This window comes from Oryctolagus cuniculus, chromosome 2 (genome assembly GCF_051225735.1).
Source record: "Oryctolagus cuniculus isolate XC-2025 breed Fujian yellow rabbit chromosome 2, ASM5122573v1, whole genome shotgun sequence".
In the NCBI taxonomy this organism is placed as follows: domain Eukaryota; kingdom Metazoa; phylum Chordata; class Mammalia; order Lagomorpha; family Leporidae; genus Oryctolagus; species Oryctolagus cuniculus.
The window spans coordinates 145,758,184-145,780,691 of record NC_142868.1 but is presented as its reverse complement, the minus strand read 5'-3'; the positions used below and the strand labels follow the sequence as shown (position 1 = coordinate 145,780,691).

General features: G+C 49.0%; 1 long non-coding RNA gene across 1 annotated transcript in view; it reads left to right on the top strand.

Moving 5' to 3' along the window:
• LOC149128089 (uncharacterized) overlaps window positions 1-22,079 on the top strand; it is a 63,392-nt gene extending 41,313 nt beyond the window's left edge. Inside the window, exon 2 of the long non-coding RNA XR_016229336.1 lies at window positions 21,882-22,079. This is a non-coding gene — a long non-coding RNA (uncharacterized LOC149128089). The remainder of the gene's footprint in view (window positions 1-21,881) is intronic.
• Window positions 22,080-22,508: the final 429 nt, after the last annotated feature.

Below are 22,508 nucleotides of genomic sequence, written 5' to 3'. Positions count from 1 at the left end.
CCTGCCCTTCCTGGCCACGGTGTGGCCGCTCCGATTCAGACACCGAACCACCCTGCCTGAAGACGTCCCCTCCCGCCTGTTCCCTGACCTGGAAATCTGCCTGGTTTCAGGCTTTGTCCTCCGTTCAAAGATCTCCCAAGTCTCAGCGAAGTCTTTATTTAAAACGATGGTGATCCCTTGTCCTCTGCAGAAGTTTGCTGGTTAAATTTTATCCTCAAAATCACTTTAATAAGGGATATATGTGGGAGAGTGTGCAGGGGGAGAGGCGGGAAGAGGGCCTGGGGCGGTATTAAGGGGGGTTCTGCTCTCCAGAGCCCTTCATCCACCTCCCAGGCTGGGCTACAAACTCCCTGCAACGTGCCAGCCTTCCTTCAAGTCTCTCCACACCTACATTTAAACTCTCACACTGTTAGGTAACGGGTGGAAGCAGTTCTTTTTTTGTAGCCTAATTCCTGGGAGAAGCAGCTGCTACTCATGGAACTTTACAAACTTAGAGCACAATTTACCCCTGGGAAAATATATGAATTTTAATTTGGGAGCTCCTGAGCGAGCAGTCTCCTTGACATTTGAAAACTCAAACCTTATCTGGAGCAGCCCTGTGGAGGCGGAGACCTTGCTGAACTTGAGCCATTTCAGAACCTACCATTGGGTTATTTCTCATTGCCGTTTTTCAATTACACAGAGGCAAAAGATTCAATTAGAATGCAAAGGCTTGTGTTCGTTAACACAGGGAACCAAACTTAAGCTTAAGTGACCATATTTTACAGCAAATGCAAAAAGTAAATATTGCATCAGTTTGCTCTTCTTCTTTTTTTTAAATTTTTTAAATTTTTTTATTTTCAGGAGTCAGAGTTACACAGAGAGAGATCTTCCATCTGCTGGTTCACTCCCCAGATGCCCTTGATGACCGGGTCTGGGCCAGGCTGAAGCAGGAGCCAGGAGCTTCTTCCAGGTCTCCCACATGGGCGGCAGGGCCCCAGACACTGGGCCATCTGCTGCTTTCCCAGGTGCATTAGCAGGGAGCTGGAAGGGAAGTGGAGCAGCTGGGACACAAACCACTCATATGGGATGCCGGCGCCACATGTGCTGGCTTTACCCCACTACACCACAGCGCCAGCCCCATTGTTGCAGGAAGCTTGAACAGAAAGATGAGACACTAAGGCTTTTAGTAAGAAGCAGCTTTATCCATGCCAGCATGGGGTCCAGTTGGATTCATATCCAAAAGCCTGAGCCCCAACAAAGAGGCGCATTTCCTTATGTACCTTTTAGCTCGGTTGTCTCCCTTATATGGCTGAATATATTCCAGATGGATGTTTTCCTGCTACATGGCGGCTATGAGGATTGCTGTAAGGTTGTGCATACATCAGAGATGCATTCTCTGAATAGATCTAGTACTTCCCCCACCCTACACAGAGTGAACTATACATTGACTAACACTGGTTTACGCTTAGAGCACTGTGCCGACAGGCAGACGTTGGAACTGTCACAAGCAAGTTGATACTGCCACGTTCCTGTCGCAGGAAAGGTCCTTCTTTCTATATTTCAGGAAGGCCCTTCTCACACCATCATCGATTTTTCTTGTCAGATTGCCCTTGTTACTGATATGCAAGGAACACAAGCCTGAAGCCGTGGAGATCTCTCAGGTGCCTCAGACTAGCTTCGCCTGTTTTTACCCAGCTGTTCTTGTTTCTATCTTCTTCCTTTTGTGTCACAATAAAGACCTCACTGTGGATGCAGTTTTCTATTTAAAAAAAATCATGGACCGGTGCTGTGGGGTAGAAGGTAAAGCCATTGCCTGCAACACCAGCATCCCATTTGGATGCCGGTTTGTGTCCCAGTTGCTCTACTTCTGATCCAGCTCCCTGCTAAAGTGCCTGGGAAAGCACAGAAGATGGCCCAAGTGCTTGGGCCCCTGCCACCCATGTGGGAGACCCAGAAGAAGCTCCTGGCTCATTACTTCAGTCTTGCCCAGCTTTAGCCATTATGGCCATTTGGGGAGTGAACCAGCAGATGAAAGATTCTCTCTCTCTCTCTTTCTTTCTCTGTAATTCTGCCTTTCAAATAAATAAGTAAATGTTTTTGAAAAAAATCACCACATGGTTACATTTATACAAACAGCATTTTATTACAAATTGCTACTATAAAGTATAAAAGCATTGTGTTGACATTTTCTACATTCTTGCCCAATCACACAAGCTTGGCATTAATATTCCTGTTTCTTATAGACTGTTCTAATTATCTGTTATTGTCTAACAAATAACCCTCAAAACATCGGTGGTTAAAACAACTATTTGTGGTTATCCATTAGGAGTCTGTTGATTACTGGGTTCAGATGAGGGGTTCTCTTGTGGATTCAGATGTGGCTCCAGCAGGTGGCTCCTGCAGCTGCGGTCTACAATGCTGGATAGCTAAGGCGGCTTCTGCACTCGCGGAGCTGGAGCTCAGTTGAGGTGACTGGAGCAGCTGGAGGCTGCCTGAGTGTCTCTGTCTCTGGTCCCCCCACCTCTACCTCCCCGGGCTTCGGCTAACGTCAGGAGAGTGGACTTCATACGTGATTCTTGGCCTCCGCAGAGCTAGTGTTCCCGAGGACCAAGTGATCAGCAGCATCATTGCTGCTGCATCCCATCAGTCAGTATGTGTGATCAAGTTCAATGTGAGAGGGAACATAAACGAGTGGGTAATGGGAGACAAGGTTCACTGGTGGGTGGAGGACTTCTTTGCAGACTCGCTGTGATGGGTGAGAAATCCAGGGTCACAGGTCAGGTTACATGCCCAGGATTACACTGCTGCTACGGGGTGAGGTCCTTCCAAAGCCCCAGTCTGTCTGCTGTCCCATTCTGTGCTTGTGACGGTGATGGGGTTCTCTGGCATAGCATTTCAATGGCTCCCTCTAGGGTGGCCTCTTTTAATCTTCGTCTGGCTGCTGACCACATCACCAGTGGCTAGGTAGAGTTTACAGGGAAGAAATCAGGTGACATGGTAGCGCAGCTGTCCAGAACTCCTTTCTGCGCAATGTTTATGAGATCACTCAAATCTTCAAGGCAAAGGATGCCTTGTTAGTGGCTGCCATCCTCACAGGACACCCACATCTCTCCCCTTTAGTTATCCTCTGGGGACTGTGCCGAATGACCCTTTGAACATTCCCATGGCAGTCTGGGCATTGAAGAGCAGTCATCCACTGAGAATGCACGTGGCCCCGAGGTAACATCAGAGACAGCTGCAGGGACTGGTAGGGCTAAAACAAGCCTCTGTATCTGTCACGGAACTTCCGAAGCCCGTCCCTGTGGTCCGTCAGTCAGGCCAGCTGGGTCATGCTGAGTGCTTAGGCTCCTTTCTCGCTCACAGTCCATGCTCACTGAGGATGTGTTAGGGGCTCAGTTTGCCTGCTTTTGGCTTCCACACTCTGAGACCCGAGCTGAGGGAGGAGCCACTATCCAAACACTGCTGGTGACCATGGCGATGTCGTGTTCACTCAGCCATTAAACGTTTGACCTTAAAATGATGCAAGTTGCTCCTGCTCAAAACTCATCAGCCAAAGAAAATCCTTGGTTAGAAATGGTCACATGGCTCCTTTCAGCCACAAGGACATCAAGAAATGCAGTCCTAATACAGGTGCTCAGAAGGGAACAAAACTGAAATGGGTATTTGGCAGAGCACAAGTGGGTGCTGCACGTAGATGACCCTGTGCGTTTATTTGGCAAGCCCGTGATACAAGTTATAGCATTATTCTCATTTTCCTGAAGTGTAGAGAGAGCAACAATTGTAGAAGAGCTTGTTAGAAACAATTTCCCATTGAGTATAACTAGAAAAGCTAGACAGGGTCGGTGTTTGCTATGGCATAGTAGATGAAAAGCTGTGGCCTGCAATGCCGGCATCCCATATGAGCACCAGTTCACATCCCGGCTGCTCTGCTTCCAAACCAGTTCCAGCTTCCTCTGGGTCTCCCACACAGGTGCAGGGGACCAAGCACACAGGCTGTCTTCTGATGCTTCCCCAGGCCATTAGCAGGGAGTAAAATTGGAAGTGGAGTAGCTGGGACTCGAACCCATGCCCATATGGGAGGCTGACACTGCTGGCAGTGGCTTACCCACAGGGTCATAGCACTGGCTCTGGGAAACTGTTATTAAAAATGTAAAATGGGGGTCAGTGTTGTGGTGTAGTGGGTTGGGCCAAGTACTGGCTGCTCTACTTCCAATCCAGCTCCCTGGGAAAGCAGCAGAGGATGGCCCAAGCCTTGGGCCCCTGTGCCCATGTGGGGGTCCCGGGGGAGGCTCCTGGCTCCTGGCTTTGGACTGGTCCAGCTTCAGCCATTGCGACCATTTGGGGAGTGAACCAGCGGTCAAGGACTTCTCTGTCTCTGTCTCTCCCCTGCTGTAACTCTGCCTTTCAAGTAAATGAAATAAATATTCTTAAAAAATGTAAAGTGATATAGCTCCTATGGAATATAGTATGACAATTCCTTAAAAATTAAACATAGAACATATGATCCAGCAATTCTACCTCTGTGCATGTGCCTGTAAGATTTAAAAGTAGGCACTCTTACCAGATATATGACGGTAATTTAAAAACTTTGTGGAGGGGCCGGTGCTGTGGTGCAGTTGGTTAAAGCCCGAGTCTACAGCACTGGCATCTCATATGGGAACCAGTTCAAGTTCTGGCTGCCCCACTTCTGATCCAACTCTGTTATGGCTTGAGAAAGTGGTAGAAGATGGCCCGAGTCCTTGGGCCCCTGCACCTGTGTGGGAGAAGCTCCTGGTTCCTGGCTTTGGATTCATGCAGCTCTGGCTGTTGGGACCATCTGGGAAGTGAACCAGTGGACAGAAGACCTCTGTCTCTCTGTCTCTCTCTCTCTCTCTCTCTCTCTCTCTCTCTCTCTGTCTCTGCCTCTCTGTAACTCTGCCTTTCAAATAAATAAATCTTAAAAAAAAGCCTTTGTGGAAAAGGAATTAAAAGATAAGTTTAGTCTAAGAAATGTTGAGATCTATGGATAGGAAGGGTCTTCAAGAAATTCATGAAAAATGTGTATTATAAAGTCATGCATGGATTTAAAAACTTTTTTGCATCAAAATAAACATACTTTAATTTAAGTTTTTCATGAGCTTTGGTTTTTTAAAGGCAGAGACAGAAAATGGAAGGCGGAGAGGAAGCAGGATGCACACTGGCAGGGAGCTGGAATCAGGAGCAGAGCTAGGACTCAAACCCAGGCACTCCGATATGAGATGCAGGCATGCACAGTGGCATCTTACCTGATGCACCCAATGCCTACCTACCCATAAACTGTATGCAGCCCCCATGTGTGTACACCCATGTTCATATCAGCCAGAGATGGAAAGGATCCAAATATCCAGGAAGAGATCAACAACATGGAGTACATATATAGATGGCGATTATTCAACCTTTAAAAAATGGATTGTAATTCTGATACACACTACAGTGAGGAAAGGCCTTGAAAGCGTTATCTAAGAAAATGGGCCAATGCAAGAAGGGCAACTACCGTGTGACCCCCACTTAGATGTGGAAGCTGGAAGTTGGTCTCACAGAAGTAAAGATTAGAACAATGGTTACCAGAGCATGGGAAGGAGTAGGGGAGGAGTGAAGAGAGGGTGATTAACAGGTACAGAGGTGCAGCAGGCTAGGAGGATACCTTCTAATGTTTTATAGCACCGTAGGATAACTACGATTGACAACAGTTAGTTGCATATTTCAAAATAGGTGATAGGATTTTGAATGTTCTCAATACAAAGAAACAATAAGTGTTTGAGGTAAGGGGTATGGTAATAATCCTGATGAGATCACCACACAAGGACTGAAATGTCCCGCCATACCCCATGATTATTAGGTCAATTAATTAAAAATAAAAAGTAGGGGAGGGCATTGTGGTGAAGTGGGTTAAGCTGCTGCTTGGACGTCCGCATCCCATATCAGAGTGTCTGGGACTGAGTCCCCACCATTCTGAGCTTCTGATCCAGCATCCAGCTACTGTGCCTGGGAAGCAGCAGATGTTGGCCCAAGTATTTGGGTCCTGCCACTCATGTGGGAGACCTGGGTGGAGCTCCTGGCTCCTGGCTTCAGCCCCACCCAGTCCTGGCTGTTGAAGCCATTTAGGGAAGTGAACAGCAGGTTCCTTCTCTCTCTCTCTCTCTACCTTTTAAATAAATAAATCTTAAAAAAATATTTTTAAGATAAAAATATGTGTGTGTGAGTGTGTGTGTATTATTTGAAAGTCAGAGGTCCAGAGAGAGAGGAGAGACAGAGAGATCTTCCATCTACTGGTTCATTCTCCACTGGCTGAAACAGCTGGGCTAGGCTCAGCTGAAGCCAGAAGCCAAGAGCTTCTTTTGGGTCTCCTAGGTGGCTACAGGGGCCCACGCACTGGGGCCATCCTCTACTGCTTTCCCAGGCACATTAACAAGAAGCTGGATAGGAAGCAGAGCAACTGGAGCTTGAACTGGTGTCCATATGGGATACCAGTACTGCAGACCACATCCTTACCCACTGTGTTACAGTGACAGCCTCAGGAAGTATATATATATTTTAAAAGAGAGCATGAAAGCCAGAGAGAGGTCTTCCATCCACTGGTTCAGTTCCCAATTGGCCGCAACGGCCAGAGCTACGCCGATCTGAAGCCAGGAGCCAGGTGCTTCCTCCTGGTCTCCCTTGCAGGTGCAGGAGCCCAAGCACTTGGGCCATCCTCCACTGCCTTCCCAGGCCACAGCAGAGAGCTGGACTGGAAGAGGAGCAACTGGGACCAGAACCCAGTGCCCATATGGGATGCCAGCGCCGCAGGAGGAGGATAAACCAAGTGAGCCACAGCGCCGGCTCCTCTTCCTTGAGGGAGGGAACAGCACAAATTGATACTTTCAATGGGGAAGCAGGCAGATGGGGTGCAAAGGAGAACAGGGGAAGAGTTTGGCTAAGATGCAGGCACATGTCAGACACTTACCAGGCTGGAGAATATTTAAAAAAGCAGATGATGTCAAATTCGGCCCTCCAGGAGAGCTAATGGATCTGACATATATATGTCTTTTAAAATAGTTTATTTATTCAAAAGGCATGGAGACAGAGATGTCCCAACCACTTGTTCATTCCGCAAAGGCCTGCAATAGCTGGGGCTGGGACAAGCCACAGCTGGGAACCAGGAACCCAGTCCAGGTCTCCCACGTGAGTGGCAGGGACCCAACCACTTGAGCCGTCATAGTTGCCTCACAGGGTGAGCACTGGCAGGACTCAAACTCAGGCCCTTTAATATGGGATGCAGGTGATCCAAATGGCATCTTAACTGTTGTGCCAGATGCTTGCCACTGTGTCTTTTTTAAAAATAGCTGCATACTTATTAAACAGTTCCCAAATGCTAACCAATTTTGTGAGACTATGCTGCAGTTCCTGACTTAGCCTGGAGTCCCTGCTTTAGAAGGGCACATGGATCTGTAGGCAGAATATTGCCTTTATGCAGTGAGCACTTTCAACTTCGTACAGGATGCTCTGCCGACCCCCTGAATGCCCGCCTATGTCATGAGTTGAAACGTAAGGACTGGTGTGACAGTATTAAGAAGTGGGGCCTGTAGGATGCGATCAAGTCTCAGAGGGCAGTGCGCTCGTGGGTGGGGCTGGGACCCTTATCAAAGGCTTGAGGGAGGGGTTTGCTCTCATGCACTGCCCTGGGCACACATTTGTTCCCTCCAGAGGATGCTGCACAAGGCACCGTCTTGGAAGCAGGAACAGGGACCCTGAACTTGTGGCACCTGCATCTTGGGCTTCCCAACCTCCGGAACTGTGAGATGTCTCCACTGTTCACAGATTATGGGTCTCAGGTATTTTGTTACAGCAGCGCCGTGGGCCAAGACTACCTGCAAGGAAGTTTGAAAATGCAGGCTGATCCATGGGCAGTGCCTCCCAGGGAGCTGTCCCCAGTTTCTCCATTAGAAAAGCTCTATGGAGTTCCCAGCCAACCTCCACAACATCATGCAGTGCCAGGGGATGGGTGAGGGGGCTTCTCCTGAGGTGGTTCCCGGAGGCGCGATCAGGGGAGGAGAAGGGGCGCATGGGCCTCCTGGAGCAGGAAGGGACAGAACAAATATGGAAGGAACTTGGGCAGGATGAGGGCAGGCACAGGGGAGCTGTAGCCCAGGCAGGAGTGACTAAGAGCTAAGGTTAGCTGGGGAGGCGATTATAGGGGAGTTTGAGTCCAAGTAGAGAAGCGCATGTGTGTGTGTCTCTCCTAGGGGTCTCATACATAAGGAAGAGCCCACTGGTATTTCCTCAAATTCCATCCCACTCTCCTTTCTCCCCAGAACCTGAGCTCTAGGGCTGAGCAGCCATGAGGTATGGGGAGCATGACAGGATGTCTCCTGGGGCCCCTCTGGGACGTGTCCTGTCCTGGGCAAAGCCCAACATGATCCAGCCAGTTTCATTGGTATGTCCTGACACATTTTTGCAGGCTATTTGCTTGGTTTTTAAACAACAAAGGTAAAGGTGTGTTGACAATAAAAAGAAACTAAGTGTTGACATATGCTACAATATGGATAAATCTTGAAAAATTCTTGCTGAATGACAGGAGCCAGTCATAGAGGATGACATTTCCCTTTGAAGATGGAATGGCAAGAGCAGATGAACCCTCAAAGGCAGAGGTCAGTGGTGGCCTAGGACTGGGGGTAGGAGGTGCTGAGGGGAAATGGGGCATGATTGCTATGGGTGTGGGTTTTTTTGGGAAGTGAAAATGTTCTAAAATTGATAGTGATGATGATAATGCAACTCTGAGTATACAAAACCATCAAGTTTTGCACTTTAAATGGGTGAATTGTGTAATAGGTGAATCATCTTTCAAAGTTGATATAAAAATTAGAGGTGGGCAAAAGATAGGGTTGTGTCTGGCAGGAGAAACACATCCTCTTTGTTACAAGGCTGAGTAATATCTAGGCACTCTCTGGTTTCCACTGCATGCATAATTCTGCACTCAAGTTGGGCAGAGGGCACAACGTGAGCTCTTAACCTGAGGTCCAGACATAGAGGCATTCCGAGACTCACCCCAAAACTGGAGGCAACATTGATGCTGTAGATTTTCTTTTTGGGGGAAGAAGGATCCACAATCAGTATTAGCTTTCCAAAGTGTGTAACTGTTAAATGTTAATAGGAAGCATAGACTGAGAGTCAAACTGAGTTGTAACCCTCCTTGGCTGTAACTTGCTGTGTAGGATTGGATGAGTCACTTATTTTCTTCATTTGTAAATGAGGGGAGGGATTTATTGATCCCTGAGCTCCCTTCCGGCTGGGTACACAAGATGCAGGTTCCTTTGGGGCCAGGCAGATCTGAGCGCACATCCTGATCCCACCCCTTACTGCTTGTACCCCCATTTCTAGAACCTATGCAGGCCTCTGTCAAGGATAAACACCAATGCGGGCTCTTGGGAGGACTAGTGGCCCCACAGGCCACTGTTGTTAAATGATGTTTCCTATGAGACCGTGTCTGAGTTCAGTCCAGCCGAGCCGAGCCTGGAGCGCCTTCAGTGAGTGGGTGTGGCCTGCAGGGAACTCAGGGACCCCTGTGCCAAATCCAGATGTCGGCAAGGCTGCCCCCTCGGGGGTTCCCCTTCTGTAAAGGAAGTCTGGGGGAAGCCCGCTCTCATCCACCTCCACAGCTCGGCTGACTCGTGCCCTGCCTGGGTTTCCCAACACCGCCAGCTCCTGTCCGCTGCTCACTCCTCTGGGGCTTGCCGAGTCACTGTGGGCCCAAGACTCACGCTGCTGGTTTCCCCATGAAGCTAAGCCCACCAAAATTCTGATGGAGCCACACAACCACACCGTCAGCCTTTTCTTTTTGTGATTAGTGATTAGTATTTCAATAGCCGTCTACCCCAGTTGACTCATCGCTTCCTCCTCGGGCTGGGGCAGGAATTATTACCCCGAATTTAGTCATGAGGGGCCTGAGGCTCAGAAGAGTCGGGCAGCCCACACCAGGAAACACCATAAGCTGACAACAGTGCTAGCGTGGCCTGCCAGTCCCAAGCCACCTCATTGTATGAGTGGTCCATTTCTGCTGCAATAAATTTGATTATCTACAAGTTCTGGAGGTGGGAATCTCCCTGGACTACAAGCAAGGTGTGGGCAGGACTGTGTCCCTCTGGGGGCTCTGGGGGAGGGTCACTTTTCTTACCTTACATCTTCCAAAGGCTGTTGCCTTCCTTGCCTGATGGCCACTCCCATCTTCAAAGCCAGCCTGGGCTGGTTGAATCTCTCTCAACTGCAGGTCACTCTGACCCTCACTCCTCTGCCTCACTCTTCCTCAATAAGGACCTTTGTGAATCCACTGGGCCTACTTGGGTCACCAGGTCATTGAGTATATTAAGGTAACTGATTAGCAACCTCAAATCTTTTTTTTTTTTAATTTTTGTTTATTTGACAGATAGAGTTAGACAGTGAGAGAGAGACAGAAAGGTCTTCCTTCTGTTGGTTCACCCCCAAAATGGCCGCTAAGGCCAAAGCTATGCTGATCCAAAGACAGGAGCCAGGTTCTTCCTCCTGGTCTCCCATGTGGGTGCAGGCACCCAAGCACTTGGGCCATCCTCCACTGCCTTCCTGGGCCACAGCAGAGAGCTGGACTGGAAGAGGAGCAGCCAGGACTAGAACCCGGCACCCATATGGGATGCCAGCGCCGAAAGTGGAGGATTAGCCAAGTGAGCCACAGCACCACCACCCCCCCTTTTAAGACTTATTTATTTATTTGAGAGGCAGAGTTACAGAGAAGGAGAGTCAGAGGCAGAGAAAGAGAAGTCTTCCATTTGCTGGTTCACTTACCAAATGATTGCAATGGCCAGGCCTGGACCAGACTGAAGCAAGGAGCCAGGAACTTCATCTGGGTCTCCAACGTGGGTGCAGGGGCCCAAGCACTTGGGACATCTTCTGCTGCTTTCCCAGACACATTAGCAAGGAGTTGGATTGGAAGTGGGGCAGCTGCAGGCAGCAACCAGCCCCAATTCTTTTTTTTTAAAGACTTATTTGAGTTACAGAGAGAGAGAGAGAGAGAGAGAGCGCGCGCGCGCTATCTTCTATCCGCTGGTTTACTCCCCAGATGGCAGCAATGGCCAGAGCCAGGCCAGGCTGAAACCAGAGGTCAGGAGCTTAATTCGGGTCTCCCATATGAGTGCAGGGGCCAAGCATTTGGGCCATCTTCTGCTGCTTTTCCTAGGCCATAAGCAGGAACTAGATAGGAAGTGGAATAGCCAGGATTCAAACTGGTACCCATATGAGATTCCCATGGGTGGCTTTACCTGCTATACCAGAGCACCAGCACCAGCAATCTTAGTTCCACCTCCAGCATTAATTCCCTTGTGCCATGAACCATAACATATTCACAGGTTTTGAAGATTAGGATTTGGACATCTTCAAGGGTCATGGACTTTTTTTTTTTTTTTTTTTTTTTTTGACAGGCAGAGTGGACAGTGAGAGAGAGAGACAGAGAGAAAGGTCTTTCTTTACCGTTGGTTCACCCTCTAATGGCCGCTGCGACCGGCGCATCGCGTCGATCCGAAGCCAGGAGCCAGGTGCTTCTCCTGGTCTCCCATGTGGGTGCAGGGCCCAAGGACTTGGGCCAGCCTCCACTACACTCCCGGGCCACAGCAGAGAGCTGGACTGGAAGAGGAGCAACTGGGACAGAATCCGGCGCCCCAACCAGGACTGGAACCCGGGGTTGCCGGTGCCGCAGGCAGAGGATTAGCCTATTGAGCCGCAGCGCCGGCCAAGGGTCATGAACCTTTGTCCTGTTGTAGGAGATGGTGGTAATGACCACAGTAGTGGTGATGAGGACCCATAGTCTGGGTGAGTCTTGTTTAATGCTATAGTTCTGGGGCTGGCGCTGTGGCGTAGCGGGTAAACCCTGGCCTGTAGCTCCAGCATCCCATATGGGCACCGGGTTGAGACCCAGCTGCCCCATTTCTTATCCAGCTCTCTGGTATGGCCTGGGAAAGCAGTAGAAGAAGACCTAAGGCCTTGGGCCCCCACACCCACGTGGGAGACCTGGAAGAAGCTCCTGGCTCCTAGCTTTGGATCAGCACAGCTGCAGTTGTTGCAGCCAATTGGGGAGTGAACCAGTGGATAGAAGACTTCTCTCTCTCTCTCTCTCTCACTGCCTCTGCCTCTCTGTGTAACTCTGACTTTCAAATAAATAAATAAAACTTTTAAAAAAATGCTATAGCTCTGTGACTTCCAAATTCTCACCTATGCTTGAGCTGCATAACTTTCACATAGTGACCCACATTCCCAGCCTTCTAGAATTATGCTTTATTTAAGTATTCAAAGAAAGTGACATACTCTGAGGTCAGAGGAAGTCCTGTCCCCTCCCAAATGTTGCCAAGGATTCCTGGGTGTGCACCTGTGCTCATCGTCTGTGATCTCTTCTCACTCTGTACAACTTCCAGCTTCTGGATCCTTCGGTTCCCTCTCGTAGCTGCTACACATTGCCCGCCCTCTCCAGGATGGTTTGCTCCTGACAGGGACCTGCCAATCATTCTTGAAGGAAGGCTGTCTGGAGAGAACCAGGCTAAGATATTTAATCAACTCCATCAAAAACCTGAAATCCGTGTAAGCACTTTACAATGTAGGAGAGGAGAGTTCCATTTAGTACTTAGTATGAGTAGAATATCTGTTATCTGACACGTATGATACCAAAGTGTTGTTAGTTTTGAATTTTTGTTTGTTTTTGAAATGTATTGGCACATATGTAATGAGGCATCCTGCATATGGAACTCAAATCTAAATGCAAAATTAATTTATGTTTCATATACACTGTATACACATAGCCTGAAGGTAATCTTATACAAAATTTTGGCGTAGCTGCATTTTGCCTGTGACATATTATGTGGGGGTATGGTTTGGAATAATGTGCCACCCCAGAATATGACTGTAGGAGACCAGAATATGCCACCCCAAAATATGCCTAATAAGCTTAAGGATTTTCTTTTAAGATTTATTTTATTTATTTGAAAGTCAGAGTGAGAGAGGAAGAGATAGAGAGGTCTTTCATCCACTGGTTCACTCCCCAGGGCTAGGCCAGGCCACAAAGCCAGGAGCTTTTTCTAGGTCTCCCATGTGGGTTCAAGGGCCCAAGCATTTGGGCTATCTTCTGCTGCCTTCCCAGGTGCATTAGCAGTGAGCTAGTCCAAAAGAAGAATAGCTGGGACTTGAACTGACGCCCATGTGGGATGCTGGCTTTGCCTGTGTTGCAGGCAGTGGCTTTGCCCGCTAAGCCACATTGCCAGCCTCAAGGATTATTTTGAGTAATTACTTGAGAAATAGCAGGCTCAAGAGAAGCTTTGAAAGCAGAAGTGACGTTTTCTAAGAGGAGATTTCATTTACAAAGCAAATCTCCATTTGTGTGTCTCTACTCTGTACTAGGCAGAGAAGAATGACTGCCTCATGGAGACTCAAACCTTACCCTGGCTTGCTGTGCTGCTCCGCTCACCTTGCACAGCTTGCCTTTCCCACACCTTCCTTTGTGTAGCTGGAGCTGCTTAGCCAACCTCAGTCGTAGCTGTTTGTCTCAGCTACTCTTCCCTGAGACCTCCCATGCATATATGAGCTATGCATATGGATCGACTTGCGTTTTTCTCTTATGAATCTTACTTTTGTATTAGGGGCCCTGGTAAAAACCTAGAAAACCAGAAGGAAAAGATTTTTCCCCCTGTCTCATACCTACTACAGTCTTTAAATGACCACTGATGGCTCACAACCCGCACTCTGGAAAGCTCTGCACTCAACAGAATCCACCCTCATCTTCCCTCTCAGGCCCGGAAGCATTTGTGTAATGCTTTAATGCCTACAAAGCATGTTTTAAAGCACCCGTTATCCCATTTAATCCATACACAGCCCTAAAATGGGGATAAAAACTCCCTTTTTACAGTCGGATGATGGAGTTCAGGAAATGCCATCTCAAAGCATAATGCGCTGGGTGCGGATTGCCTGGCGCTGACTGCGCCTGGGGACAGCAGGTGTGGCAGAGGTTTTCTGCGCCTCTCCTTGGTGCCTGAAGATGCCTCTTCCTTCGTTTGAGGCCACTCCCCAGGAGTCTGGGGGGTGACCCTGCATCCAGACTGTCACCTGTTCTGCTCAGAGCCGCTCAGAGAGAACTTTCGTTAGGCGAGAGACTTTCCACCTGCACAGCGAGGCAACCTCTCTTCACCACACATGTCTTCCCCTCAGCCTCGGACAACGTGGCTCCGCCGCCTCCAGGATCCCCAAGCTCAGGATGCTGCATAAGCTTCAACCGCTGTCCCTCTTTCTGGTCTCATAACTATGGGACTCCTGTGTGCACCTGGTAACTTCAGTGGTTTTTACCTGTTACTCTGCCTTATGTCGATTTGTAGCCCAGCCAAAGCACCTGTGTGGGTAGAGGGAGGTTCTTGCTGCCCCACAGGGGGAATGCAGTGAAATGTTAAAGCAGCATGCCCAGTCACTCAGCTGGGAAGGGAAGAGTTGGATGCAGCTCTGTGAATCCAAATCGAGTATATTTTTTACCAAAACCAGATAGCCCTCTTTATTGACACTCTCAACTTGGGTGGTTTAGGTTAAACAAGACAAAATGAGCTCTGTGTGTGTACGCTGGATTCTTAGTACTCACAGAATCTCCGAATTCTTCCCCTTTGCCAGCCTGGAGTTGGCACACCTGTCCTCCCTCTCCTCCCCTAAGCCCAGGCGGACTGGCAGAGCTGAGGAGGCCCCATGGCAAGAGGCTCCTGCAGCCGCCTCAGTCTAAGGTTGGCCTTATATTTGAGTGTTGCCTCTGAGTGTGGCAGGAGGGCACAGGCCCTTCCCTGGGCTGGGGGTAGAGAGGCTTAACCTAGTGTCTTAGGTCAGGATACTACAGTGATATACCACAAGGGGGTGGCTTTTAAACAGCAGACATTTCTTTCTCCCAGTTCTAGAGGCCAGGAAGGCCAAGATCAAGGCTTTAGCGAGTCGATGTCTGGCTTCCTGGTTCATGAACAGCACCTTCTTGCTGTGCGCTCATAAGATAGAGGGGCAAGAAAGCTCTGTGGGAATTTTTTTTTTCTAAGAGCTCTAATCCCTAGAGCAGGAGTTTGGGGAGTGAACCAGTAGATGGGAGATCTGTCTCTGTGGGTTTGCTGTATGTAGCTGTTTGCCTCTCTGCCTTTCAAATAAATAAAGAATGCATAAGTCAAGCAGAAAATTAACTTGAGATAGTCTCAGGTTGGTAATGATGCAGAAAATGAGTGGCAAATGTGCATGGTGTCTGGGAGAGCTCAGCTTCAGTGCTGGCCAATAGCCATGCCAGAAATCACTGATCTTAAGGCACAACCTGAGGTTGGCTCATTTCACCTCTCAGTGCTGGGGGCTGCGTTTTCTGTGTCTTTCTGGGCTATTTAGTTCTTTTCAGCCTACCTTGGGGTGACTAGAGATTCCAGCACTCCTTTACCTGAGCTTCAGACACCTAAGAGGTGTGACGAGACTGCTAGGGACCCACCAGAAAAGCATAACCCAATTGTGACTGCAGAATCTTTTTGGATTTCCACAGAAGAAAATTCTGAGGATTAAAAAATGGTAACAAAGGACCTTAGTAAGTTAATCCTCAACCCTTCTGCCAAATTCCTTTCCCCTGGACCAGAAGATTTGCCTCAACAATCTGACGGAGTTGTGAAGATGGTATTCTAGAGGCCCTGAAAGAGGAGGGGGTAAGGGCTTTGTTATCTTTTTTTAAAAAGATTTATTTAATTATTTGTTTGTTTTTTTTAAAGATTTATTTTATTTATTTGAAAGACAGAGTTACAGAGGTAGAGACAGAAAGAGAGGTCTTCCATCTGCTGATTCACTCCCCAGATGGCTGCAACAGCCGGAGCTGTGCTGATCCAAAGCCAGGAGCCAGGAGCTTCTTCCGGGTCTCCCACACGGGTGCAGGGGCCCAAGGACTTGGGCCATCTTTCATTGCTTTCCCAGGCCATTAGCAGAGAGCTGGATAGGAAGAGGAGCAGTGGCACTAGAACCGGCGCCCATATGGAATGCTGGCGCTTTAGGCCAGGGCTTTAACCCGCTGCGCCACAGTGCCAGCCCCCTTATTTCTTTATTTGAAAGACAGAGTTACACAGAGAGAGAAGGAGAAGCAGAGAGAGAGAGAGGTCTTCCATCACTGGTTCAGTCCCCAGTTGGCCACAACAGCCGGAGCTGTGCCCATCCAACCGAGGAGCCAGGAGCTTCTTCTGGGTTTCCCATGTGGGTGCAGGGGACCAAGCACCTGGGCCATCTTTTACTGTTTTTCTGGGCCATAGCAGAGAGTGGATTGGAAGTGGAGCAGCTGGGACTCAAACCAGTGCCCATATGGGATGCCGGCGCTGCAGGCGATTGCTTTACCTGCTGCACCCTAGCACTGGCCCCAGGCATTGCTACCTAAGCAGAGAGCAACTGGCCAAGCTGAGATAACCTCTTAACATATAGATAGTCTTAGCTTAGAAAAGAATGCAGAGAGAGTTATCCTAACAGATTTCAGAGTGAATCAAGAAGTGAGCCATCCAGATGTTGCTGCAGTTACTGCCTACATCATGGATAGGTCTGTCAGGAATGGATTATGACAAAGAGTCAACTTAGGCATAATCTCTATCTTACTGTTCTTGCTAGTAATTTTATACAGTAAAACACTATTCTATGCTAAGGTAGACTTGTATACCAATAATTTGGTAACCTATGATATTAGTTGTAATTGTCTTTCTCTTCCTACCTTGGTACCAGTAATTTATCTGTAGTTTAAATGTATTTGAATGACTTCCAATATATTTTAGTTCTTTTTGTGTTTTTTGTTTGACCTAGAGAAGCACCAGTAAATTTCAAATATTCCCATGTGGTTTAGAAGGCAGAGAGATGAAACCCAGCACCAAGAACTATGCACAGTGACTTGCGGGAAAGGAATGTAAAGAAAACATTGGATGTTTTGTCTAGAGCATAATAATTAGGACAGATAATTAGATGCTCTGGTTTTCAGATGTTTGAATTGCAATAAAAGGAAGTTTTGTAAAAGAAAGACACATCCTGATTTCAATGATGTTAAAATGTGAAGAAATGTGTTACTTAGAATTATGAAATGTAGGCATGAAATAGATGTGATATTGGCCATGCTGGTGATCAACTTATTCAGGTTTGCCTGGTACATTCCTGATTTTAGCCCTGAAGTCATACTTTGTATGAAATCCCTCTGTCTCAGACAAACTCGTGAGGTTGCTAGCTCTGCCTGCTCAGGTCTCTTCAAGAATCATCTCCTTCCACCTCAGGGGCTGCTATTGTTGAATTTTTTTTTTTATTTTTAGATTTATTTATTTATTTGAAAGTCAAAGTTACACAGAGAGGAGAGAGAGAGAGAGAGGTCTTCCATCCACTGATTCATTCCCCAGTTGGCCACAATGGTCAGAGCTGCACCAATCCAAAGGCAGGAGTCAGGAGCTTCTTCCCAGTCTCCCACACAGGTGCAGGGGCCCAAGGACTTGGGCCATCTCCTATTGCTTTTCCAGGCCATAGCAGAGAGCTGGATTGGAAGTGGAGCAGCCAGGACTCGAACTGACACCCATATGGAATCCTGGCACTGCAGGTGGCGGCTTTACCCGCTACGCCACAGCACTGGCCCCTGGATATGTTTTGTCTCCCAAGTGCTTTGGGTTGGAAGCTTGTTTCTCAGCATGGCAATGATGGGACCTTTAAGAACTGAGGCCTTGGGCAAGTGTTTGGTCCACTACTTAAAATGCTGGTTGGGACAATTGCATCCTATATCAGAGTACCTGGGTGCAAGTCCCGCCTCCACTCCTGATGTCAGTTTCCTGTTAATGTGCACCCTGGGAGGCAGTGAATATGGCTCAAGTTGTTGGGTCCCTGCCTCTCATGTGCAAGACCCAGATTGTTCCTGGCTCCAGGCTTTGTTTCAGACCAACCCCAGCATTTGGTGAGTGAACCAACAGATGAGAGCTCTGTCTAGATGCCTGTCTCTGTCTCTTGCTGCCTTTAAATAAATAAAATAAAACAAAATTACTTTTTTCACTCAAAAATCATAAAGTTTACTATTTCTTTTCCATCATTTGGCACACTTCCAAGGCACATTAGAAAATTAGAAATCATAAATTACTTTGTAGAAAAATAATCACCACTCCTTTCTGTACATACACAAGTATTTCCAAGAACATGCACAAAACCATTTCCTTATTACAAAGTTATCTGAAGATGTACTCAGGACAAACCCATGTTTGCAGTTCTAGACTAGTAACATAAAAAAACAGTAATCTATAGAAATTCATAAAAAGGAATAAGTGGCCATAAATTCTAACCCAAAGTAACTTTGACCTGGTTTGTACTGCTTGGATTTGGATCAAAAGACTAAGAACAGATGTGCCAAAATGACTCTAGTAACCATCTCAAAATTACTTTTTAAAAAAGTGGAGCTTAATGGGAGGTCATTAGGTCGCCGGGGGCATTGTTCTTGAAAGGATTAACTTAGCTCTTGAGGGCCCTGATTCAGTTCTCACAAGAGGGAATTGTGACAAGAGTGAGCCTCATCCCAGGTTGCTCTGGCTTCCTGCCCTGTTGTAATTTCTCATTCCTGTGTGCCCTGCTGCCACTGTGGTGCCTTCTGTCGTGAGGGGCCTCAGTGAAGCCTCTCGGTTATTTGCTATAGTCATGGAAACCTGACTGGCACCAGGTGACTGTACCGAGTGTGCACACCCGACCCAGGGCAGAAAACCATGAGCCCAACAGCCACGGGACTTGAGGCTTTCGTCAGGAGGGAGGGCTTTTGGAACTGTGGACTTGAGATCTGAAGAGCTGAGGACATTCTCAGAGACTATGAGGGCTGGCCTGTTCATTCTGGTTCTCCTGGATTCCAGTGCATTGAGATTGTGTTAGTATCCTCTTCCTTTTATTTGATTACTCTGGGGGAGGGGGGAGGGCGGTGGGAGAGTTAACTTCAGTGCCTCTTTGCTCTGTATGCCTGAGGCTGGGAGACTGCCTGTCCAGGGCTGGGCTCTCCTGCGGCCCAGTTGTCTAAACCAAGCAGAAATCTGAGCTCCATCTAACTGGCTGTTATCCACCCACCTCTGGAATGAGCAGGATGATGTGAATTATTCCCCAAACAAAAGCTGGGAGAACAGTGTAAGAATCTCTGCTTTGTTTGTATACTAAATAACTGCACTTGGACTTGTGTTTGTTTACACACTCCCCTTCACAAGTTTTCTGGTTTCTCTTTGTCAGGAAACTTCTAGAAGGAGGAGCGATGTCCTCCTAGTTGCTTTTCTAGGGCTTGGCAGAGGGGTTGATTTTCCTGTATGCAGGTCTTCCTGTGTAGCTAGCACTGAGCACCACCATGGCACAGCACTGAGCACCACCAAGGCACGTAGCTGCTCCTCAGTGAGAGTGAACTGTGGACTCAGCAATAAATATAGAGGCCAGGGTGGATTTCTTCATCCATGCATTCACTGAGTGTTCATCCAAACACCATGCTGGCCTTTGGGGTTCAGTGGTGAAAGAGGCGGGTGGAAGGCAGACTGACTAAAGCCAGCAAGTATTAAGTGCTGATAAATCCTATGGGAAACCAAAAAAGGGGCAGAAGCCCAATTCAGATAGAACGGCCAAGCAGGATCCCTGGGAGAAGGTGGCAGCAGTCAGACAGGGAAAACTGGTCCTCTGTCCTCTTATGTGTAGGGCTTGGGAGCTGTGGATAAACTGATGAAAGACAGGATTTTATTCACATGCACAGGAGTTCACAGAAAAACATGATTCAGAGAGGTGGCTCGACTTTGGGCTTATGTACTCTTACTAGGGGAAGGAGCAGGGGCTTATGGGACAACAGATGCCTTTTAAGAAAGAGATGGCCCCCAGGAAGAAGAGATGGGAGCTAGGTTAGTTGTGCAAGGAGGTCTGGGTGGGTGATTCCTTGCTCCGTGGAACTCCTCTCTGAGACAGGAGTCATTTCTCTGGGTGGGAAACCCCCAGCTGGATTCTTTCATCTTTCAGGCAGATAAGGGGTGTAAGGAAAAATACACAGTGGTGTATTCTGGATCCATCTGGGCTCCTTATAGGGTACAGGAGGCAGCTCCACACTCCAAGAGTGGAGAGAGTACGCCATTGCAGCGAGGCATGACAGAGGCCCTGGCGTTGGAACAGCTCTCTCTCTGGAGCAGGAGGAACAGGGAGAGTGGGAGGCAGAGAGTTGGAAGAGGAAACCAGGGCCAGACCTCGGGGGATCTGTGGTCTCTGGGATTTTGCTGGGAGCTTTCTAGAAGCCCTGGTTCTCAAGGCTTCTCCAAGAGGCCTCTATCCCAGAGAGAGGCTGAGGCAGCTTCTCTGTGGAACCTCAACTCTTCGCAGAAGGGCTGGGTCAGGGGGTGAACCGAGAGACACTGGTCCCTTGTGTTTGCCCAGTGCGCTGTGCTGCTCCGGCTGACTGCGCACAGATGAGTCACGTGGGTTCTCAGCAGCCCTTGGGGGCATGGGGTGGGTGGAAGAGCCCAGGGCCTCAGGAGGGGAGAGTTGGGCCTGGATTACAGCTCCACCCCACCCCACCCCACCCCCAGCAGCAAGGTCCTCTCTTCTCTCACCCCTGGGATCCCGTGTGTGGAGTGGGCACCAGGTGCTGAGTGCATAGCGGGTTCTGTCACCCAGGACGATGCTGCTGCCGCTGATGAAGCGCATGCGCAGGTCATGTCTCTCCTTGTCCCACAGAGGAAGCAGCAGGCAAACTGTCCGCTTCCCTCAGTGTTTACCACATCTCTAGGAGGGAGCCATTCAGACCTGTGATACAAATCAACCCGGAGGTCAAAGTCAAGGTCGTGGAGTGTCAGAGTGGGGGAATCGGTCCCCTTGGGTGCTGGTTGATGCACAGTGGTGTTGGGTGGGAACTGGAGGAGTGACCGGCACAGCCCTCTCCCTTTTGAGTGGGCCATCGAGGGAGACCTATGCCTCCTGCCAGAGCTCGAGAGGGCCACACAGGGTCAGTGGGAGGGAGAAGGTGCCAGCCGGGGTCACAGCTGCAGCCCAGCTCTGCTCTGTGGAGAGGGTTGGCAGTGGCTTCCTGTGATAAATTCCCTCCTCTGTGGGCTCTCTGAGAGAGGATGGGCTGAGAACTTTCCCAGAGACCCCCAGAAATGAATCAGTAGAGGTGGGGGTTCAGGCGCTGGGATCTGTAGGTTGAGTGAGACCCTAGGTGGGACCACCAGGCTGGTCTGCCCTTATAGCCTCCTGGGCTTGTCAGTGCTCCCAGTGGGCGGAGGGCAGGACGCTCACTGACCTCACAGCAGCCACAGGTCCCTCTCTCTGGCAGATGACCTGCCAGCGCTGGGGAGGGGCTCTCTCATGGAGGCCCCACGCCTGATTCCAGAAGCAGATTCCTGCCCCTTCCTTTCTCTTGGGCCCCTTTAACTCCTCACCAAATGCCAAGTTCCCTGAACATCCCTACTTCTCTGCCAAGGCCATGAGGGAGCCAGGAACAGGGCCTTAACAATATGTGTGAGAGTGAATTCAGAGCCAACATGCCCCCCACCCTGCTTAAAATCTTTCCTTACTAAGTGCCTTGTCAAAAAACAATGTTAGTGGACCTGTGTTCAGTGTAACCACTGAAGCCACTTTAAGGGACAAAAACGCAACACAACACCCTCACCAGGTCAGCGCGCCAGTGGTCCCTGGGTGAGCAATGCCAAATGCTGTTCATCTTTACAGCTTCCTGCCTTCTCATTGTTTGGACTGAATTATAGCCACCCCCACCCCACCCCCCCAATCATATGCCGAAGCTGGAACCAACCCACCCCCACCCTCCACTGCATTTGGAGTTGGGGCCTATAAGGCAGTGTAATAAAGGTTGTGGGGGGGCTCTAAGGGGGGGCCTAACTCCCACAGGACTGCTGTCCTAACAGGAAGAAGAGGAGACGCAGGAGAGGGCCCCCCTCCGCCTCCCCTCTGAGCACAGTGAGGAGGCCGTGTGAGGACACGGAGGAGGCAGCTGTCGGCAGGCCAGGAGGAAAGGCCTCATCGGAAACCAGCCCTGACAGCATCTTGATCTTGGCCTTCTGGCCTCCAGAACTGAGCAAATAAATTTCCATTTGTTTAAGCCACCCAGTCTGCGGTATTTTGTTGTGGCAGCCCTAGGCTGCTGATACACGCACAGAACCTCCCGCACAGACCCAAGCACAATGAGAGGGCGGCTTATTGGATGTTTATTTGAGCAGAAGTGGGATCGTGTTGTCCTCAGATTGCTCTGAAACTCGTTTTTCATTGACGCTGCTTAGTGGCTGTCTGGCTCCTTGCTTGTACCCCATGCCCAATTCCATCCTGCAAGTCCCCTCCTTCGAAATCTAGCTGGCCTTGGACCAGTCACCCTGGGCAGCATCTGCCCTCCTGCCCCTCCCTCACCCAGGTGACTGCCACAGCCTCTCCTCCCACCCTGACCCTCCCTCTTTGCTCTGTACACTGCTCCTAGCTGAGAGCCCTCTGGGGCTTCCCAGATCACTCAGAGGAAAACAAAGTCTTCAGCAGTAGCTGCA